Source organism: Ostrea edulis, chromosome 9 (genome assembly GCF_947568905.1).
Source record: "Ostrea edulis chromosome 9, xbOstEdul1.1, whole genome shotgun sequence".
Classification (NCBI taxonomy): domain Eukaryota; kingdom Metazoa; phylum Mollusca; class Bivalvia; order Ostreida; family Ostreidae; genus Ostrea; species Ostrea edulis.
The window spans coordinates 29073438-29097099 of record NC_079172.1 but is presented as its reverse complement, the minus strand read 5'-3'; the positions used below and the strand labels follow the sequence as shown (position 1 = coordinate 29097099).

At 34.9% G+C, this 23662-nt stretch overlaps 1 protein-coding gene and 1 long non-coding RNA gene across 9 annotated transcripts in view; one reads left to right on the top strand and one right to left on the bottom strand.

Moving 5' to 3' along the window:
• The first annotated feature begins 5908 nt into the window (after nt 1-5908).
• Nucleotides 5909-23662, top strand: part of LOC125658761 (muscleblind-like protein 1) — a 126377-nt gene continuing 108623 nt past the window's right edge. For 5 of the 8 annotated variants that reach the window (XM_056150079.1, XM_056150105.1, XM_056150071.1 and 2 more), the window contains exons 1-3: nt 5929-6066; nt 9345-9380; nt 10177-10283. The gene's annotated coding sequence lies outside the window, so the exon portion shown is untranslated. Of the gene's footprint in view, nt 6067-9344; nt 9381-9892; nt 10063-10176; nt 10284-23662 lie in introns of those variants that run through there. The other 3 variants (XM_056150085.1, XM_056150082.1, XM_056150084.1) reach the window with 3 other exon arrangements.
• On the bottom strand, nt 21099-21882 carry LOC130050336 (uncharacterized). The gene is made up of 2 exons (XR_008798763.1): nt 21752-21882; nt 21099-21656 (listed from the first exon to the last, which is right to left on the bottom strand). It is a non-coding gene; the product is annotated as an uncharacterized LOC130050336 (long non-coding RNA).

Genomic DNA, 23662 nt, shown 5'->3' with positions numbered 1-23662 from the left:
TTTCCGGACTATAATTAGACACACACTCACAAAAAACCCCCCACCGTATACCCGGTCTAGATACTTTCCTTTTAACACATACATTCATGTTCGTCTTCAATAAAAACGTGTACCGGTACAAGTATGTATGTGTGTAAGGTGGGGGGGGGGGGTAGTTAGAATGTTGTGTTGAAGAGACTAGAATAGCCTTTTGTATAATGACCATGCAGTCATTGCACATAATCACAAGAAAGACATTCTCACTCAAGTTACTGGTATCAGTGGTACGTCCATAACTGTTTGCAAGTCTTTTAAAAAAACAATTTATAAAAACTATTGGATGTACATTGATTCTTTTGCCCCTGGCAGGACTTTCAGGTGGTCAATGTCTGTGTATATGTGTACATGCATGCTACATGTATGTGTCTTTGTCCTTGATATACTTGAATGTGATAGTCGGTTAAAAAGCTCTACAGAGCTTGTGTTTGACATGTTGAATGTATATAGTGCCGACTTTAAATAAAATTTACTTTACTTTACTTTACTTTACACCAAATGTAATATACATGTATATAGGAAATGAGAAAATCTATGGCTGGATCGGGAATCAAACCTGTCCTAGGTTCTGCATTATATGGGTAATAATATGCAATTTCCGAGTCCTCAATAATTATTTCCCTTTGTTGAACTCTTACACACGGTGAGACGCAAAATATGTAAAAATTCACGCGGTGGGTTGTGTTGCTTCGTTCATATGCCAAAACCACTGGCACTTGTTTCTGTAAATAACTTACGACCTCTGTATATTTAAATAATAACACTTGTGTTTTCTAAGTTCCTCTCTAAGCGCAGCTAGGTCCCACGAACCGTAATCTACCGTCATTACTAAATATTCAGCAACTTTCTAATCTAAATGTGTATGACGCTCTCTTAAAATGGAAGTTAAAAACACCTTGGACGTAAACAGATTGTACGCCACCGGTAATCAAGGGTGAGTAATTTGAAGTTTTATTTGCCATTATTTGGAATTTTAATTCTTTTTCAGAAAGTTTTTCAGGCTGTTCTTCATGACAGCCAGATACAGTCGATGTGAATATTTCCTAAATGAGGTTATAAAAGTTAAAGAAAATGCATACCTGGACCCCGCAAGTGAGTTTGATAAGACTGCTGCATGTGTTTGTGAGTATACAGGCACTCTGAATTACAATGTTTCATAAAAAAAAAAGGGATAAAACTTACGATGGCTTTGTTGCAGACAATATGTGATTGTAGTAACCAAATATGGAACAAGTGAAAGATTCAAAGAACTTGCTGTGGCCATGTGGATATCTGGATTGAATATATGAAAAAAAGAAATGCCTATATCTTAAAGAAATAATTGATATCTGAAGCAAGGCCATTTTTCATGGGTCATGTTCTTTTACAGTGTTGTAATGATCTGTTCATCCACAGTGTTGTAATGATCTGTTCATCCACAGTCTCATAATGATCTGTTCATCCACAGTGTTGTAATGATAATAATAATAATAATAATGATTGGTTTTATATAGCGCCTTTTCCAGCGTATGCTGCTCAAAGCGCTTTACAATAATCAATGTACATTATTACCCCGGCAGACTTTATATCAATCTAGAACTTTCTCAGCCTCCTAGGAAGCATACAATGCAAGCTGCCATTACAAGCGCTAGAGCACTAACATTCTAACAATATCTTTCACTGTCTATAGCCAGGTACCCCTTTTACACTTGGGTGGAGTGAGGAAATTCATGTAAAGTGCCTTTCCCAAGGACACAACGTCAGCCCTGCCGTGACCAGGATTCGAACCCACAACCTTTCGGTGGAGAGTCTGACGGCCTAACCAGTCACATAATGATCTTTTCATCCACTGTGTTGTAATAATCTGTTCATCCACAGTGTTGTAATGATCTGTTCATCCACAGTGTTGTAATGATCTGTTTATCCACATCAGTCTCATAATGATCTGTTATCCACAGTGTTGTAATAATCTGTTCAATTGTTTACAAAACTTAAGTATGTACTCAATTTCATTGAAGAAATGAGTTTCATCTTTTGAATAAATCTCAATTTTGAAAATACCTGAGGGTATGAACTGTGACGCTTCACGACAGCATAGTACTCCATGAAGCGTGTTAGTGCTCCATGAAAAGTATGTCGGACGTGATATGTTGCAGTTCAATCCCTCATGTATTTTCAAAACTGAAATTTATTTCTTATATTTACATTTTACTTTCATTTCTGTTGGAATTCCTAGCCATTTAAAATAGACGTATTATATTTATCAAGATTCATATGTGTATTAAATGTTGAATACTACAAGCATGAGGAAATGGCTATTATTATACCCCCGAACGAAGTTCAGGGGGGTATATAGGAATCTCTCTGTCTGTCTCCAGATTCGTGTCCAGGCCATAACTTCTTTGTTCTTTGACATAGGCATACCATATTTGGCACACAGGTGGATTACCATGAGACGATGTGTCAAGTACCTTCATGACCTCTATATGACCTTGACCTCAAGGTCAAAATTAAGGGGTTTCTTTACAATGGATTCGTGTCCGGGCCATAACTTCTTTGTTCTTTGACATAGTTATACCATATTTGGCACACAGGTGGATCCCCATGAGACGATGTGTCAAGTACCTTCATGACCTCCATATGACCTTGACCCTTGACCTCAAGGTCAAAATTAAAGGTTTTTTACAATGGATTCGTGTCTGGGCCATAACTTCTTTGTTCTTTGACATAGGCATACCATATTTGGCACATGAGTGTATCAACATGAGACGATGTGTTATGTACCTTCATGACCTCTATATGACCTTGTCCTCAAGGTCAAAATTAAAGGTTTTTACAATGGATTCGTGTCAGGGCCATGACTACTTTGTTCTTTGACATAGTCATACTATATTTGACACATGAGTGTATCGCCATGAGACGATATGTCATGTACCTTCATGACCTCTATATGACCTTGAACTTTGACCTCAAGGTCAAAATTGATTATAGGGTTTTGACATAGTCATACCATAAGACATGGGTGTATCACCATGAGACTATGTGTCATGTACATTCATGACCTCTTTATGACCTTGACCTTTGATCTCAAGGTCAAAATTATAGGTTTATACCATGGATTTGTGTTCGGACTATATCTTCCATTTTCTTCTACAAAGGCATACCATATTTTTACACTCAGGAAAGAGGTAATTTATACCCATTAACAACACCCTTTGGGAGATTGGGGTAAGCGGGGGGTATTCTTTGTGAGCATTGCTCACAGTACCTCTTGTTACAATTGGTAAAGATATCAAAGGCCAAAAAAAATTGGAAATGGAAATATTGGGATATGATATATGAATATTACATTTTACAGGAAAGTGTGTACCTTTTAGTACCAGCTAGTGTTATAGAACAGTCCATTATATGTTCATGCATTGTTCCAGAACTGTTCAAGAAACTTCCTGACCAGGTGATGTTTTTAAATCATTTTTGTAAAATCCAATACTCATATAATTCTTTAAATGTTTTTATAACATGTTCGTGAACTGTCCTTAATTTGTTCATGCACGATACTATTACTAGAACTGTTCATGAAAAGTTAAAATGAGGCAAGATGGAACTTACCAGAATCATTGAAGAACCCTGTTTTAGCTCACCTGAGCTGAAAGCTCAAGTGAGCTTTTCTGATAGCCTGTTGTCTGTCTGTAAACTTATTACATTTTGGGCCTCTTCTCCAGAACCAGAGCCAATTTCAACCAAACTTGGTTAAAAGTATCCTTGGGTGATGGGCTTTGAAGTTTATTCAAATGAAGAGTCATGCCTCCTTCAAAGGGGAGATAATCACAAAAATGCAAAAATAGGGTGGGGTCATTTAAAAATCTTCTTCTCAAGAACCACTGGACCAGAAGAGCTGAAATTTACATGAGAGCTTCCTGACATAGTGCAGATTCAAGTTTGTTCAAATCATGGCCCCTCGGGGTTGGATGGGGCCACAATAGGGTATCAAAGTTTTACATACAAATATATAGGAAAAATATTTAAAAATCTTCTTCTCAAGAATCACTAAGCCAGAAAAGCTGAGATTTACATGAAAGCTTCCTCACATAGTGCAGATTCAAGTTTGTTAAAACCATGACCCCCGGGGGTCGGATGGGGCCACAATAGGGGATCAAAGTTTTACATACAAATATATAGGGAAAATCTTTTAAAATCTTCTCAAAAACTTCTGGGCCAGAAAAGTGGAAATTTACATGAAAGCTTTCTGACATAGTGCAGATTCAAGTTTCTTAAGATCATGGCCCCTGGGGGTAAGATGAGGCGACAATAGGGGATCAAAGTTTTACATATAGGGAAAATCTTGAAAAATCTTCTCAAGAACCACTGAGCCAGAAAAGCTGAGATTTACATGAAAGCTTCCTGACATAGTGCAGATTCAAGTTTGTTAAACTCATGACCCCAAGGGCTTGGATGGGGCCACAATAGGGGATTAAAGTTTTACATAATTAATAAAGAGAAAAAAATCTTTAAAAAATTTCCCCTGATGAACTATTGGGCCAAAGAAGTTTACATTTGCACGAAAGCTTCCTGACATAGTGCAGATTCACATTTGTAAAAATCATGGTCCCCAGGGGTAAACTGGGGCCACAGTAGTGGATCAAAATTTTACATGCAAATATATTGGGGAAAATCATTAAAAATCTTCTTCCTGAAAAATCACAGTCAGAAAAGTTCATGGCCCCCAGGGGTCGGATGGGGCCACAATAGGGGATCAAAGTTTTACATACAAATATATAGGGAAAATCTTTAAAAATCTTCTTCTCAAGAACCACTGAGCCAGAAAAGCTGAGATTTATATGAAAGCTTCCTTATATAATGCAGATTCTAAATTGTTAAAATCATGGCCCCCGGGGGTCGGATGGGGCCACAATAGGGGATCAAAGTTTTACATACAAATATATAGGGAAAATCTTTAAAAATCTTCTTCTCAAGAACCACTGAGCCAGAAAAGCTGAGATTTATATGAAAGCTTCCTGATATAGTACAGATTCTAAATTGTTAAAATCATGGCCCCCGGGGGTCGGATGGGGCCACAATAGGGGGTCAAAGTTTTGCATACAAATATATAGGAAAAATCTTTAAAAATCTTCTTCCCAAGAACCACTAAGCCAGAAAAGCTGAGATTTATATGAAAGCTTCCTGATATAGTACAGATTCTAAATTGTTAAAATCATGGCCCCCGGGGGTCGGATGGGGCCACAATAGGGTATCAAAGTTTTACATACAAATATATAGGAAAAATCTTTAAAAATCTTCTTCCCAAGAACCACTAAGCCAGAAAAGCTGAGATTTATATGAAAGCTTCCTGATATAGTACAAATTCTAAATTGTTAAAATCATGGCCCCCGGGGGTCGGATGGGGCCACAATAGGGGGTCAAAGTTTTACATACAAATATATAAGAAAAATCTTTAAAAATCTTCTTCCTAAGAACCACTAAGCCAGAAAAGCTGAGATATACATGAAAGCTTTCTGACATAGTGCAGATTCAATTTTGGAAAAATCATGGCCCCCGGGAGTAGGTTGGCCACAATAGGGATCAAAGTTTTACATGCAAATATATAGGAAAAATCTTTAAATATGAGCCAAGTTGACTCAGGTGAGCAATATGGCCCATGGGCCTCTTGTTTCAATAGTACTCAAGGGTCCTCTTGTTAATTAATTAAGCTTATTACATTATAGAAATATATCTTTAATAAGAATTTTAGTCAATGGGTAAAAGAGAAAATGTTTTAAACTATTTGATACTGAAAAACAATTCGTTTTCAGTGAATAATCAATTGTGGTTTTAAAATTTCTTGTCAAGGGCAATAGCTCTTATGCTGGAATTTTTTTGTGTATTTACAGGTACTAGCCTTACTCTCCAAACCCTTTAGTACAACATGCAAGTTGTGAGATACATTTGAGTTATTTCCCTTTAGAAAACTCTTGTACACAGTGAGGCATGAAAAAAATTGTTTACATGCGGGAGTGGGACAAATATCCATCACTGCATCAATGAATATGCTCAGTAAGTTTCTCATACAGTTTTTTGTCACCGGAATTCGACTGATACAATTTATTCTCTCAAAGTGAAATCATTGTCCCGATTTTTCTCTCTATATAACAAAGCAAATTTACTATCAATCTCTCGAACATTTCATCTCTTGAAGTTCTCGATCTCTCGAAGTGAAGTTGGGTCCCATATAACATATTTCATTGTTTTTCACTCTCGAAGTGTTGTAGCGTATGCCCACCGTTACCCAAGCGTGTAATAATTTCTGCTTGGACCTTACCTGGATTTTGTTGAATGCGGGAGGGGTAATTAGGTGTTTACATAGTTGAAACATCGCCCATGCTTCTTTGTGGAGGTGACACACTTGTGTATATAATTGGCTAATTGGTCAGTTTACCCCTTGCACTGGGGTTTTGTGTCATGATGATTAAAATTATATATAATCCGACTATGAATAGAATCTATAATTTGTTTTGATGTGACAAAGAGGGAGTAAGTTTTATACATGATTTAGAGATCTACACTGTTAAATTTCTCGAGTTTGTTCTTAATGTTTAAAGTTACTATAAAACATTGTTTTACTTATTCGTTAGAATTTTTGCTTTGGCTAAAGCGACATAACATTGTGCTCTGTTTAGTATGCGATAGTAAAGCTTCATCGGAACTTCGTTTTGTATGCCTGTCTAAGCATGATTAAATAACAAATAAATACATAAACTTTGAAATGGTTTTATTAATGCAAAATAAGGTTTTTATTTTGATATCAATTAACTACCCGACGAATATAAAGGAAAACATGTCAAAACGATATCATATGATCTTGTTGATAAACATTTCTGATTACTGTAAAATCTTAACCATACCGGTGGACCTTCAATTTCCGAATTTCGAAATCTCGATTTCTCAAAGTTTTATCAAGGTCCCTTGAACTTCGAGTATTCGAGAGTCACCTGTAATTAATCTGCCAGTACTAATCAGTAGATCGTTGATACATGTACATACATAATTAATCTGCCAGTACTAATATGGGATATCGGAACTAGAAAATTTTGGAACTCTTCAGAAAAGAAGTTACGAAAATTATGCGTCACTTGGGCAACTCTTTTATACAAATATTATTGATTTCTAAAGACGACTTATTTTTTATGCAAAAATATCTGCCTGGTTTGAATGTTATTTTTCAGAATGTTGCAAGTGAATACCCTAGTACCAAAAACACGAGTTATTGGATTGAATTTCTGATGTTTTGTAACGGAGATAAAACGAAAAAAGTTTATAAAGTGAAAGGAAGTTAATAAATTTTCTTTATGCATGTTTGGGGATATTTACTTAATTAAATTTATTAATTCGAGTCATTAAAACAACCGACAACTATAAATCATATAAATAATCACAATTAATGTATGCATTCATCTCCAGATGCGTACAAGCAGCAACATTTCGCCCCCCCCCCCCCCCCCCCCCCCCCCCCCCCCGAGGCAACGAAATTAAGGGGAAATACTCGCTAAATGCGAGTTAAAAATTAAAATTGCGAGTAAAAAATCACAAGTGATCACAGCTCTTTGCGAGTGAAAAAAGCCCAATATTTTCCCGGATTTCCTCGGTTTATTGGCTGTACTTTGAAGTTTACAATAATTTTGTCTTGTGCATAGAAATGCTTTACAGAATGAATATACAAGTATTGAAAAAGTAAATGTGGATCCAATAAAACACTAAGGCCAAGGTCATCTTAGTGATGTCGAAGATGGCCTACTTCAAGCACACTTCGGGCGTCTCAGTGACGTCTGATTTAAATAGCAAGCATGTTGATCTCGTCCGTGTCTACATGAAACAACACATGACAGTGTGTCACCGTTTCACGCGGTGTCCTTCTGTATTCTATAGTCAAACACTTCCGAGTTTGTGGAGTTTTCTTTTCTACTAGAATTTTTTAGATGAAATTTCCAAAAGTTTTGAACATATAGTTTGAATTGGCGCAAACAGTCTTCAAGATTACAATCCACATGATGTTGTAAATAGGTGGTAGATCTCTGGACAGCGAGTACGCTGTACAAGTGTACCCTATTACCCTCGCCATACACCATGCATGTATGTTGTATGATGATTTTAAATGAAAGAATTTGCAATCTTATTTTTATTATTGCACTTTAAAGGAGATTTTAAAAGATTTCCCTATATTTGGATAAAGAAACATGCTTGTTTTCTTAAATTCATGTAAACTGCAATCGATTGAAAAATGCTAGTAAAAACTCAATTTTGCTAGTTGGAAAATAATCCACTAGCTAAAATTTGCTAGTAGTGAAAAAAGTTATTTTCGATCCCTGCCACCCCCTCCCCTTTTTGAGTTTACAATTTAGGGGTTTGAGCCAAGATTTTTTCTACAAATATAACGGGGCACCTTTTTTTCTCTGTTTGCTCCCCAACCCCCAACTTTCAAAATCGACGCTAAATTGAGCCTGAACTCACTATATCTGATACTAATTATAAATAACTAGTTGCTTGTCTACTGAAAGTTGCCTAAGTTAACACAGAAAATGTGATATCATTGGGCATACTAGATTTAAAAACCATGACGGAATCGGAGACGAAATAATGGTTCCGATATTCCGTGTTAGCAGATCATTGATACATGTCTAGTCCTGTCAATCCATTGAATAACCAAAGACTTCGAAAAGTAATTCTTTGATATAATGCATTGAATAAAAAAATTAAAAATGAATTATTGTTTAATAAACCTTGATCAATGAATTTCCATACATAACTCAATTTCTTCAGGATATCGTTTCATATGACCTTAAGTGAGAATCTGGGAAAATTTTGACTCCTGGTGGTAAATTTTTTTTGGATGCTTGGAATTCAGGAGCCTCAATTTGAGTCAATTTATGATTATCGTTATCTATAGTGCTAGTGTGTATCTATCAGTAGATGTACAGCTTTGAATGTTGGATGGGTATGAGGAAGTAATGAGATTTAGACTCATTCAGACCCTCTGATGCCTACTGTGAATTGAATAAGAGTTACTGCCCTTTTTACACGATATTGTGGTTAATGTTTGTTGGGTTTAGCCAGTCATTATATATTAATTAAGGAAATGCATATATATTAATTTACAGAATATTAAGGTACTGAAATTATGCAGAGGTAAAATTTGCATTTTCCTGTTTTAAATATATCGAAAAAAAATATAAGAGATGTCATAAAAAAGTGATATACTACTTCTAAAACTAACTTTGTATTGGTACATTGTACGGAGAGGAAACTTGCTTTATCAGCTAAAATCTGTTTTGTAATAGATTAGAATCTACTGAAACTAGACTGAGAAATACAAAGTAAGTTGAAAATTCTTTATTGAACAAAAAAAAAAACTTTAGATGAGATGATTGATAAATTTTGATCTTTTCAAAGGACTTGTTTCTGAACAAGGCAACTGGTTTGAATTGTACATTTTACTGTATTAATCGGGGTCCTATGTGCTAGTAAAGGATAGCTGAGCCTGAAGTGATTGCATATATTAGCAGTGATTTATATATCTGCACTGTAATTAAAAAGTCTCATTTAGAGTTTTTTTTAGCTACTAATTAATAAATCCCAAAGAAAACTTGCATCATTGATGCGCAATAATGGTCAATAGCAGGGGGATTTCATTAATTATGCATCAGGAGAGTATTTATGAAAGTCTTTGATTCAGATCAGTCAAGTTCAAATGAAAGATCTAATCCCAAAGATAACAAAGTAATTTATTCTTGCGCTATTTCCTTCTTGCTAATGATGACATCATGGCAAATTATGCAACAATCGGAAATAAGTATAAAGTGATCGGTGTGAGTCACCCTTGGGTTATTTCTATAGTCAGAAGGGGGATCCTTTTCCCTATTTTCCTTATTCTTATAATATTTCTTTCCCTCTCTGTGCATATCGATGCAAAGTTGGGTACGTCATGCTCGTCTTAGACGACTGAAGGATTGGTGTTTTGTCTGGTGCGTCTTATGCACATAATGATTGCTGTTGACGGTTTGACTCATTCTCCTTTGCATATTTAAGTATCTCTTTAGCAGTTGCATCATTGTAGGTGTAAAAATAGAATTGTCACCTTTTATTTGCACTTTTTCTTTGTATTTTTTAAAGATCTCCAATTCTGCTGTGATACCAAAATATGGACTGAATCATCAGTGGTTGTCTGTATGTGACCGTGCTTTGAAAGTTTTGGTAGATACCCTGCCCCCCAGAAACAGGTAAGTGACTTCTCTTTTCTCTGTAAGTTTGAAATCTGATTGGTCTTGCAAGCTGCCCCTTGCCAACACTTTAGATAATTAAAATGAGATCAGTTTTTCTGTCAGCATCTTCCTTCATAATTGAAAAAAAAAGATTTGTCATAATGAATGAATGCATCGAATAAAATTCAACTTCAAGTTTTCTGGTAACTTTGTTAGGTCTCTTAAATGCTTTGTGCTTGTTAAGTCACCTGCAAAGCATGGCATACACAATGACTTTGATGTTGTCTGTCTGTCTGTGGATAATCACACTTTTACAATAAATCGTAAGTGTAGGTGAGTCACTGTTACCAGGGTATACTGCAGGCATGTAGTATCAGTCATCAAGTGTAAGTCATGATTGAATTTTGGAGGAAACATTAAGATTTGAAAAATAATTTTTAATAATAAATATATGATTTGAAATGAAAGCAGTTTTGGATATATATAGTGAACTGTGTTAATGTAATATGCCCCTGCCATTAACTTGGCTTACATATACTTGGTTGTACAGAAATCAGAACACAGAGTCCCAGAAACAATAGCCTACCTCTCACAAACCAACTAAACCGAATTACAGACGTCCTTGTCTCAAGGACAATGGGAAACTAATGCCCATGGGATTTGACTCATCAAATGTGGCACAGTTTTTACCAAGTTAGTCAAAGCTTTTGGTATCTACCAAAATAAAAGAAGTACTGTCATTTCTCCACATCAAAGAGCTGTAGTGGACCACGCAGCATTAGTCACTTTTGAACGAACTGCCGCAGCATTGTTTCGAGACCAAGTCTGGTGTACTTAGAGTCATGGAGTGGTCTCCCTTGGTAATTGACAGGAGTGATTGCTTGGTGGGAATCGGATGAAAGCTATATGATGAGATATGGTGTTGAGATTTGTCTGCATGTAGACAAATTGAATATCAAGCACTTTGTACCAAAAGTGTGACAAACCTCCAGACATTTGATTTTTTTTTTTCTTCCTATGTTTTTGTGTTTACATAGCAAACTACATTTATTGAGAAAGGAGATATTTTTGTTTAAATATCAAATACGCAGCTACTTGGAAATAGATGGTTGAAAATAGCAGAAAAGATTATTCACAAGAGATTTTTGTGGGAGAGAGAAAAAAAAACCCACTTGAATTTTAAGTAAAGGTCTTGAGTATGTGTGACTGTACAGTCCAATGTATGCTGCTACATTGTAACTTAACTAGTTAAGTGTATCAATGGTCAAGTTCTAAAGCCAGTCATCCCGTAATCATGAAATTTAGATCAGTTAATGATATTATCTGATTTATGTAACAATTTCTAATCTGGGTATAGTTTAATGCATTTACAAATTCAAATCATTGAACAGCGACACATCAATGAAGATGCTTATACGTGTATCCATGAAGAATTGACTATACGAAAATACTTGCATCTACATTATGTGTATTGTTAATTTTGAATGTTTGGTAATATAATGTGTGGATGAAAAGAAAGTGATTTATCAAGATAAACACACATAATGGGGTGCATTTTGTTTCTGAGAAGCATGCTGGATGGGTTTGAAAATGTCCTCTTTCAGATGGATTTAAAAATCTTTTCAGTCTAAATGCTGTGTGGCCATGATTCTACGGATCAGTTTTTGATTAAAATTTATATATTATTGATATTGACAAGTGAATGTGGGCTGCAGTCACAAGGATTGAATTGAGCAGTGTTGAACCTTTACGTAATATTACCCACATTGAAAAAAGCTGTCAAACCAGCTTGGGTACCCATAGAACAGATAAGAATTAATGTGTATGGGTAAACCCCTTGCTGTTCTACTAAAAACCAGCTTTTCAGTCAATGGTGTATTTTATGGCTACATATCCTAACAACATGAAATAGTTTGATGGTTCCAAACCCCTAAAAAGTTTCCTATTCTTTAAGGTTATTTGGTATAAAACATAATTGCAATTTTTAAAAAAAAAAAAAGTGGAATATAATCATGATAGTAAATTTTTTAAAAATGAAATGTAAGTCTTGTTTTTCATATTAAACTGTTCTGTAATTTTGTATTGATTAATCCTGCACCATACCCAGAGAATGTGTTAGGAGTGTGGTACACAATTTTGTATTAATTAACATACCCAGAGAATGTGTTAGGAGTTTGGTACACAATTTTGTATTAATTAATCCTGTCCCATACCCAGAGAATATGTTAGGAGTTTGGTACACGATTTTGTATTAATTAACATACTCAGAGAATGTGTTAGGAGTTTGGTACACGATTTTGTATTAATTAATCCTGTCCCATACCCAGAGAATGTGTTAGGAGTTTGATACACGATTTTGTATTAATTAACATACCCAGAGAATGTGTTAGGAGTTTGGTACACGATTTTGTATTAATTAATCCTGTCCCATACTCAGAGAATGTGTTAGGAGTGTGGTACACAATTTTGTATTAATTAACATACCCAGAGAATGTGTTAGGAGTTTGGTACACGATTTTGTATTAATTAACATACCCAGAGAATGTGTTAGGAGTTTGGTACATGATTTTGTATTAATTAACATACCCAGAGAATGTGTTAGGAGTGTGGTACACGATTTTGTATTAATTAACATACCCAGAGAATGTGTTAGGAGTGTGGTACACAATTTTGTATTAATTAATCCTGTCCCATACCCAGAGAATGTGTTAGGAGTTTGGTACACGATTTTGTATTAATTAACATACCCAGAGATTGTGTTAGGAGTTTGGTACACGATTTTGTATTATTTAATCCTGTCCCATACCCAGAGAATATGTTAGGAGTGTGGTACACAATTTTGTATTAATTAATCCTAGCTGTCCCATGCCCTGAGAATGTGTTAGGAGAGTGGTACATGATTTTGAAAGCTATTATGCACTAATAAGGAGTATAGTTTCTTCCCAAATGCTCTGCAGGTTGTATGATGATAGAATGAGATGTATAACAAACAAGCAGATCAATCAACTAGTAACCTCAATCATAGGTACGTTATTGTACAACACAGAACCTCAATCGTAGGTACGTTATTGTACAACACAGAACCTCAATCATAGGTACGTTATTGTACAACACAGAACCTCAATACTTAAACACATTATTGTACAACACAGAACCTCAATACACAGACACATTATTGTACAACACAGAACCTCAATACACAGACACATTGTTGTACAACACAGAACCTCAATACACAGACACATTACTGTACAACACAGAACCTCAATACACAGACACATTATTGTACAACACAGAACCTCAATACACAGACACATTATTGTACAACACAGAACCTCAATACATAGACACATTATTGTACAACACAGAACCTCAATACATGGACACATTGTTGTACAACACAGAACCTCAATACATGGACACATTATTGTACAACAGAGAACCTCAATACACAGACACATTATTGTGCAACACAGAACCTCAATACATGGACACATTATTGTACAACAGAGAACCTCAATACACAGACACTTTATTGTACAATAGAGAACCTCAATATATGGACACATTATTGTACAATAGAGAACCTCAATACACAGACACAGTATACAGTAGAAAACCTCAATACACAGACACATTATTGTACAACAGAGAACCTTAATACAGAAGGATTCCAGGGCTTGAAGCTAACTTTTTATGTCACCAGTCCAACCGAACTGATGGGGTATAATTTCAACCAGTCCGCAGAAAAATTTACCAGTCCAAAAGAGTTTTTCAGAAATAATTAAACATATTTCGTTAATGTTATTAAAAGAAATTTAACTCATTAAATGTGGGATTTATATTTACGATCAGATTCGTCTGATATATCTGGTGCATCAAAATCGGTACCGTATAAGTTTTACATTATTGCCCCTGGGTCGAGGCCTCTGCTGGTGGACTGTTAATCCCCGAGGGTCTCTTCAGCCAAGTAGCTAAGTAATTCGTTACTAGCTTGAAAATATGGATGTTTATTTAATTGCTGTTATAAAATTTAGAAATTCATTTAAAAATTAAGGATTATCTCCCTCACACATAGCTCTTATCCTTAGACGAATTTTATTCCACTTTTTTGGCACACTGTTTTCCCCTGTAATAGCTCTAACACTTCATTGTTATTTCGGATTTCAAACATTTCGGTTGAGCATCACGGAAGAGACATTATTTGTCGAAATGCGCATCTGGTGCATCAAAACTGGTACTGTATAAGTTTTACATATACAGATCGAAGCATGCCAAATGTGTGTATAAAATTTCATAGCTATATTTTCCAAAATGATACTTTAGAAAATTAACCAGTCCCATCGGACTGACTAAAACAAATGTCAGTCCACCCGCCAGATTTTTAACCATGCAGTCACAGACTGACGGTCATATGTTAATTTCGAGCCCTGCATGGATGCATATTTTTGTGACTTTGGCACATTAGTCACATAGCAATAAACGTTTGTTTGCAGAAGATTGATAGCACAAATTGCCGGAGCTGCAAATGCACTGAATTGTGAATACACCAACATGATTAAAATACATATTCATTCTTCACACAATTAATTTAATCCAGTGGTTGTGCATATTATGTACTGACTTTATGTGATAATTACCTTGAAGTTTTACCAGAAATTTCAGATTCAAGTTTCATCCTTTTTCACATTACACAGAGTTCAGGCTACATGATTATTTTTTTTTCAAAATTGGCAGTACAAGCAGTACAATTTTTTAATCATTTATAATCCTCGACTTCGCAGATTGTGTTTCACTCGCTCTTTCGGGTCATCATTTAAGAGTCTGCCATCAGAGAAAAAGTATATTCATTGTGCAATTCAAAGTGATATTTTGTCTGCAGCTGACATTTACTGAATAGTGATCACTATTTTCCCAGTGCTTGAAGGTTTCTATGGCGGGGAGAGTTAATTGTGTCTGAGGTTTCTTTCAGTTGGGAGTTGTGCTGAGAACTCTGGGAGTTCTGCTTAGAGCTCTGGGACTCTGGGATGGTGAAATAAATACTCCACATAAGTTCTGTATGTTTAAGGTGGCTCTATGCTAACCTAGAATTAGACATATCTATCTCATTTGCATTTTTATTACATATATACGAGTTAGGGTTAAGTACAGCTCAATCCACTTCTGAGGAACCAGTTATTTTAAAATATCACTTAATTAGTTTGAAATAAAGTAATTCCCAACATTTTCTCTTTTTCTTTACATTAAAAATGTCAGTTGATTTAAAATCAATTATATTGGTGTACATATCACTTAATTATGTCGGTGTACATATCACTTAATTATGTCGGTGTACACATCACTTAATTATGTCGGTGTATATATCACTTAATTATGTCGGTGTACATAACACTTAATTATGTCGGTGTACATAACACTTAATTATGTTGGTGTACATATCACTTAATTATGTCGGTGTACATAACACTTAATTATGTCGATGTACATATCAATTAATTATGTCGGTGTTCATAACACTTAATTATGTTGGTGTACATAACACTTAATTTCAAATTAAACAGTCCATTTAGCTGATGAGTTCGATTTTAAAATTGTTATATTGAAATCCTTCGCATCAGTTGTCTTGTAAGTGGTCAGTGAATCAGTAAATAGCTGTCCCGATCTAGACCAGTTCTATACCTGAGAAGTGTTTATTGTAAGCTTTCATAATAACAACTTAATTCTGATAGGGGGGATTGCTGTGCAGTGACTGCTGCCTGATCTTAACTGAACATGGTGACGAAAAACATGATTGATTGATGTTTTCCGCCACACTCAACAATTTTTCAGTTATATGTTGGCGCCCAGTTTTTATTGGTGGAAGAGAGAACCCAGATACAATGTACCTGGGAAGAGACTACCAATCTACCGAAAGTAAACTGGGAAACTTTCTCACTTACCAGCGCGAGCGGAATTCGAACCTGTGCCGACAGAGGTGAGAGGCCGTGTGATTTTGAGCACGATGCTCTAACCACTCGGTCACGGAGGCCCTATGAAAAACATGAAAGCATCACCTAATTTTTAATAGGTACCAACCATTGCTTTGGATCAATGTAACTGTATATATGTTGATTGAACTTAAGTCTTCTAAAATTAAAATTTTTATTTATATTTTCATATCCTCAATATGAACAGTTCTTGTTTAATTTCCAAAATAGGTTTAAATTTTATAGTGGAGTAATATAACCATGCCTGTCTAGTAACACAACGGTATTGGATTTGATCCCCGATTGAACCAAAGATTTTTCTCCCTTTCTGTGCTATAATGTTGTAATGCCCATTTATACAGCCTTTTGTGATACATGAGAGCTGATTTCACATTTTTACTTGCCACAACTAGGAACTATCAAAATATCTTCACTCTAAAACAGACCTGGTTACCCAAGTTATTTGTAGAAACAATATAGGATATAAGTGAATTGTACAGAAATGTCACAAAAAATCGTATTTTATTGAGAAATGTCGTATATGACCTTGATTTATTTTCACTTCATTTTATATGCAGTATGTTTTGTTCAGATTTGGATAGGTTTAAAATCAAAATCAAAAAATTATTTCCCCCAAGTTGGCAAAACATACTGTATCCACTTTGTTTATTTTGAATGTGAGATATACAAGTATCAGCAGATCCCCTGAATTTCAAATCATCCAGAGTAGATTGTTTGCCTGTAAACAAGGTAAATACTCAAAAATTGTAAAAGTAAAAAAAAAAAAAAAAAAAAAAAAAAAAAATCATTCATAATGAACTGACAGCATTATGATATTGGGCAAATTTTTTTTGCATTTTCACATACTGTTGTGGTCAGATTGAGAATAGCAACTGAGTCACATCAAGATTACACAAAGTGATTGGATTTTTAAACGAAAGCATGTTTATTGACTTTGGTGGGGTGAATAAAGCTCTTCTCATACTTGGCCCTTTGTCGCATGTAATTTGTGATGAAGCTGTGTGGTTGATTTTGACATATTGTGACTTTTTAGACAACATGTGTTACATGTATCATTTGCTTTTGATATTGCGGTGCATCTACAAGCATTTTTGAATTCTTCAATGATCTTTGTCTGTACAAGGTTTTAAGGTTACAAGCAACATATCTATAACATACTTGTTGTTTTTGCTGAGTATTTTCCAGTAATGTCAGCTTATCAAATCTTAATTGCTAAGTTTTGGTAACTCGAATAAATAAAATTGGTGGTTTTCTTTTGTGAATTTCGAGTGCAAAATCAATGTTATTGTAAAATTCAAAGATATATTAATTCATTACTAAACAAAGCATTAGGTTAATGATATTTCCAGGTTTTCTGCTTTTAATTTATGGGGTTGGGGATACGCATATAATTACTTGCAGTATAGTTCACTGTAATTTCACAAACTTTTGAAATTTATGTTTGTGTAATGTACAAAAGTAATTTAGTTATCTGCTTACATAAGATTATTGGAACTCTTCAGTTGGGATAATAAAAAAATTCCAGAATTATGTTGCCTGTGTCATTAATTCTTAATGCACCAAGACATGCAGTTACAGAAGTTGACACGATGCAAATCTTTCTATTGAGATTTATGACATATAATATTGTCATGTTGTATTACAACAAACCCAATTCAGATTTTAACATCCAGTGATTCTACAATTTAGTAATCATAAACTAAAAACCCCAAACAGTGATAATTACAGTGCTCACAGAGTGCCAGACCCATTTAAATTTGTTTGTTTCCCATTAGAGAGTGACTTTTATTTGTCTGAAAGTTTTTTTTTTTGTTGGTGGTGAAATGACTATAAAAAGTGACAAAAACCCCTCGTTGGGTTGTAATTAAAGTCATTTTATGACAAAAATAAGACCTCTGAAGATTGATTCATAGTTTGTAGAATCTGGATGCAGTTTCCAAAATCCAGTCTAATCAAAATATTCTACATTCAAAATCCAAATTTAAACATTTTGGGACATTTTATCTCATCACAATTCATTACAAAAGGGGATATATCAACAGGAATAGTCCTCATGGGGCTGAGTGGAACACTGACCACATTTATTGTTTGATTTGATACTTCACATGTAGCTTTGCTAGGAAATCTAGTGATTTTGGGTTCCAAAGGTGAAGATAACTACAGGACTACCAAATAAAAGTTTGTAGACACTTATTGTGAGGGGATATGCCCTGCCTTACAGAGGTCTTGTTTGATTGTGAGGGGATACACCCTGCCTTACAGAGCTCTTGTTTGATTGTGAGGGGATACACCCTGCCTTACAGAGCTCTTGTTTGATTGTGAGGGGATACACCCTGCCTTACAGAGCTCTTGTTTGATGATCCTTGAGAAGCATTATAAATTTCAAAATTTACTTTCTTCCAAATTTCAATAGAGCTATCAATTTGTAATTTATCTCTATATTGTAGAAGACAAGAAGAGAGTAAAGGGTTCATATGTCCGTATCTCTGTCTGTGTGTTGGCAGTCAGCAAATGATAATTCTGTATTTCCCGCAAAGCTTCTGTCAGACTGTTTCTCAAGATGGAGGAGGCACTTTTACAATGAAACAGTGGAAGGCAATACACTCAAGCTCAAAATTACAAAGTGATACATCTATAATTCTGTCACCAAAGTATCATATTTAAGGTGATTGGAGTTAGAAACAGTGATATCGTCATGATAAGAAGAGATTTAGCTGATTGCCAGTAATCTTCTTTGACTTTTTGTATTCTACGGTTTCTAAAGGTATCCGGGAAACTTCAAGGAAGATCTTTAATTAATTTTTTTTTTCAGAAACTTCATTCAAAAATGGCTATTTGTGTTGCCAGTAGGTGGTATGGAGTCTCTATTTTAGAAAATGACACAAAGAAATACTTTGTAATGTCGGTCATTGAAATTGCCCTCAGTGACTGTATTAATTAATGTTGTCTCAAACTGGCTTTGTCTACACCAGCAAAATGGAGGCAGACAGGAAGTGAAAGGTGACTAATCACTATAGGCCATAATTCCCACATGCCGCAGATATTTATTTTTATAAAACTTAAGATTCGATCCTTATTTGTCAATTTTGTCATTAATTTGCACTTCATAATGACAGGATAACAAAAAGATCAATATTCAACATTACAACTTGCTTTCGTTATTGTTGTTTCTTAATTGTCTTTATGGTGGGCATTTAGACATTTGAATAATCTGAGTTTTAGTGTAAGGAATACACTGCAGTTGGTCAATAATGCTTTAGTTGTATATCCGCTAGATACAAATTATTTCGCACAATACAGATTTCATTGAATTTTGAAAACTGGGTATTGCTGGGGTCTTGGGCACCCATAAGCATGTGTATGGCAGTTAACGCGTTCACAGTTCCCTTTGGAGTTTTCTGGACAACAATGGTGAGTTGACTATATGAGATCCTACACCATACAGGGCTCTACAGGGGCTAACACAAGAACTTTGTAAAATAGTTTAATTAAATTGAAATGGTTTTTTTATATGTCAAATAAGGTTAGGTGACCGGAGTTTTATCCATATGAATGCTGGTGGGGTGGGGTGGGGGGGGGGGGGGGGGGGGTTGGTTAATGTGGTGTCCTTATCATGCCCCAGGGCTTATGGCCACTAAAAATTTCACAACACAATAATGATATGCATAAAGTTCTTTCAAGTGGTTTGGAGAGAGAGTGTCACAGCCTTGTGTGCCTCTTGGTGTGAAGAAAACTTGCAAGCTAAGTACTTGTTGTACTGTCAAGAAATTGAAGTACCTGCAGGATTACTATGGAAACGGTACAGATGCAGATAGATTTTGCCAGTTTTCTATGGAATCTGGGCCAGTTTGAGCACTTTAATCCGGCATTGTTGAATTAACATGCTGACAAATGCAAGTCGATGTTTGCTGATGTGACGAAAAAATCCAAGTTAGCTAAGTTGGACAAACTGGTTACTAGAGACCAATATATTTATGAACAGAGTCTAGAATTCTTTATTATGTATATTTTAAAATATTAATTATCTGTGTCTGATAACCTCTATCTTGTTTAGGGGCGAGATAAGAAGTTCTTTTTCTTCTTTTTTTTAAAATATATATTTTATATTATTTTTCAACATTCTGTAAATAGTTCATGGTATATCTTCATAATATATGCATGTAATATAGAATTACAGAAGTATTTTCTTTTAGAGAGAGAGAAAGAAAGAAAGAAGGAGAGAGAGAGCTATGAAAATATTTGGTTTCATCAAAAGTTCAATGTTTGACAGAAAACTAAATTCACATAATTTTCACCAAGACCCACCCACCCCCTTCAAAACTAGATATGATGAATGTTGAAACTACTCTATTAAAAAGTAAAACATACAATTGTGAATAACCCTCTGTATACCTTTTTTACTTATTATTCACAAATGAAAGTGTATATTAAAACTATTAAATGTTCATTAACATGTAATATTATTAGTGGTTTTTAACAGTTGTGTTGTCTTTTTATCTTTTCCACTAAAGTGTAATCGGATGTCAGATGACAGAAACCTATGGGATATTTTATACCCCCTCCCCCTAACTATTTGAATTTAGATTTTTATTGGACAACGATCTTTTGGTCCCCCCTTACAATCTATCTTTTGTACATTTGTGTTGATCATGATTCTGTTAGTCATGGTAAGTTGCATCAGCAGGAATTGAACCCGCAACCCTCTTGAGCGACATTTGCTACGCTACCAACAAACACTTCAAATATGATGAAAACTAAATTTATTTTTATTTTAAATTAAAGTGAATACAATTTACTGTGTTGAATGTGATTTATTCCCATGATTTATCAATGAAGTCCAAAAGAGTGAGGACAATATCTATAGAGTATATTTTCACTTTTAGTTCCTTAATTATGTTTATAGGAATTTATATTTGTACTAATAACAACTAAACATAACTATATAGATGATATATATATATTACATTCAATTGCCTCCATTTTTGTTTTGTTGTATCAAGTGTCCATAAATAGAATCATATAACAAAAAAACAAATGTCTATAAATAGAATCACACAATAAAAATGCAAATGTCTATAAATAGAATCACATAATAAAAAATAAATGTCTATAAATAGAATCACGCTATGAAAAAAAAATAAATGCCCTCAAATACAATCACATAATAAAAAAATGAATGTCTATAAACAGAATCTGCACACAATAAAATAATTAGAATCCACAATAAGAAGTAAGGATTGTGAATGTTTTACAGCTGCAAAGCTTCATAATTATGAAAGCTTTTCATGCCAGTACTAGTGAAGAGTGCAGAGTTCCCATTGATTCTCATGTCCTGTTGGTTTGTCTGTAGACGTCGCCATACTGGTAGTAGCTCCCACATTATAGAAAAATGTGTGTGGTGGATCTAAAGAGAGTACAGAAGTCAAAACCTTCAGAGAGCGGTGTGGAACTGAGTTTGATTCATTAAGAATATCTTTGGAATCACCAGTAATCTCTTACCGTGGTTTCAAACGGGAAAGGACTATATAGCGTTTTGATGCTTGGAACTTGTTTTCTCCATATTGTTTCTTGGTTAATTTGAATTGTAAAAATTGAATCATCATCATGCAAACAGTCAAGGAATGATTATAGAAGTAAGCATGAATTATTGTGCACTTTTGAATAATTATAGAACTATAGGCATGAATTATTGTGCACTTTTACATTGTATCTGTGAACTCTGAAGACCTAAATTATATATTGAGGTCTATTTAGAATTTAGTGGTATATTCTTATTTTGATTTATGTGGAAGCAGCATGTGACCTGAGCAACAGGAACAGTAGAATTATGGTAGGTGATCAGAAGTCCTCCTGTAATGTCTGTTTGCCGTAATCCCTTACAACTCGGGTAATTTACATCTTCTCCGTGTCCTGATTGTTTTTGTGGCCGCTGAGATCCAGATCTACTTCAAAGACACGTCACTGTGATTAAGGAGTTCATTTAAAATGACATGCAACAAAATGGCACAAATAATACAAAGAGGAAGGGAAACTCCCTGTTGGTTTCCTTTTAGCTTGCAGGCAAGATCGTCTAATGTTTAAGGGCGACTTAGATTTTGTTTGATGAGCACTTGCGACTGTATCACAATTAGATTGGGTATTACATCGATCTGATCTTGTCTGTCTCAAATGTAGTTTTGGGGTTTGATCTGAACGATTATACTTTCTAATTTTAAAGTTTAATACCTGATGGATTCATATTATGCAGTATGTAGCTCAATATATGAATTTAAAGCAAGACTGGATAGAATAGATTACTTGTTTTCTTTCTATGGCATATATAATTATGCTGTAATGATGAAATATTTTTAGATTTAAGGGCCCCGCCACATGGCGGATGCCCTATAGTAATGACTCTGTCTGTCCATCTGTCCATCCTTCAGTACTTTCTATTGCAGATATATGCTGTGATAAATTATCTAATTTTGTAAATATCTCCATATCCTTCATTGATTGATTTTGCTCAACAAAAAACTAGGCATAATTTTGCAATCATAGATCCACGAGGTGTTTTGTACAAAGTGTTCCACACATTCGTGTTAACGGCACTCAACAGCTTCAGTATACACCTATTATTATAGATATAGATTGTCGCCTAAGCCATGTTGATAAAGGTTTTAATTCTTAAAAAAAAATAAAAGCATTATAAGCATGTTCCTCTAGTTCCCCCCTCTCTCAAATCTTGCACATGGTTCCACAATGATGGTCGATGTCTAGAATGCTGTATATATGGAACAACTTCGCATCCTTATACAAAAGAGTGTGTTTTAGTGACTGTAAGTGAATCATGATTTAGCTTTATCCTCTAATTGTGTAGTTTTGTTTTCTTATTTCACCTTTGCTTCATAGGAAGAAAACAGATTCTGCACTCTACCCTATGGCATGTAATAGTCAACAATCTGTTCAGTGTTTATTGACTGTTATGCGTATTTGCTAGCCATATGGAGTTGTATAAAAATGAGCCCATGAAAAGTGAGAAAAGTGTCACACAGCAGTTATATAACGGGATACTCAAAAAGCCCTGAAAGAGAATTTTCAATGATATTCCCTCCTGTAAGTCTTAACCATTTTTCAGATGCATTTGTAGGAATTTGAGACTGATTGTTCACAAGTTATCAGGCAGATATTGCCATTTGCGTTGGAGCTGCCTAATGTAATATGACAGATTTGTGAATCCGCCATTGCAGGTTGGACTAGCTGCTCCAGACGTGTTATATGGTCTGTTGTAATTATCACAGCTGTCCCATTTGGCACTGGGGGTGTTCTTTATCCGGTTTTGGTTTTAATGCACTGTGTGAATTTGATGTGCAATCTGATAGGACGTCTCTTGGAAAGGTCTGCATATCCATAAAAAGAGTTTGGGCAGTGTTC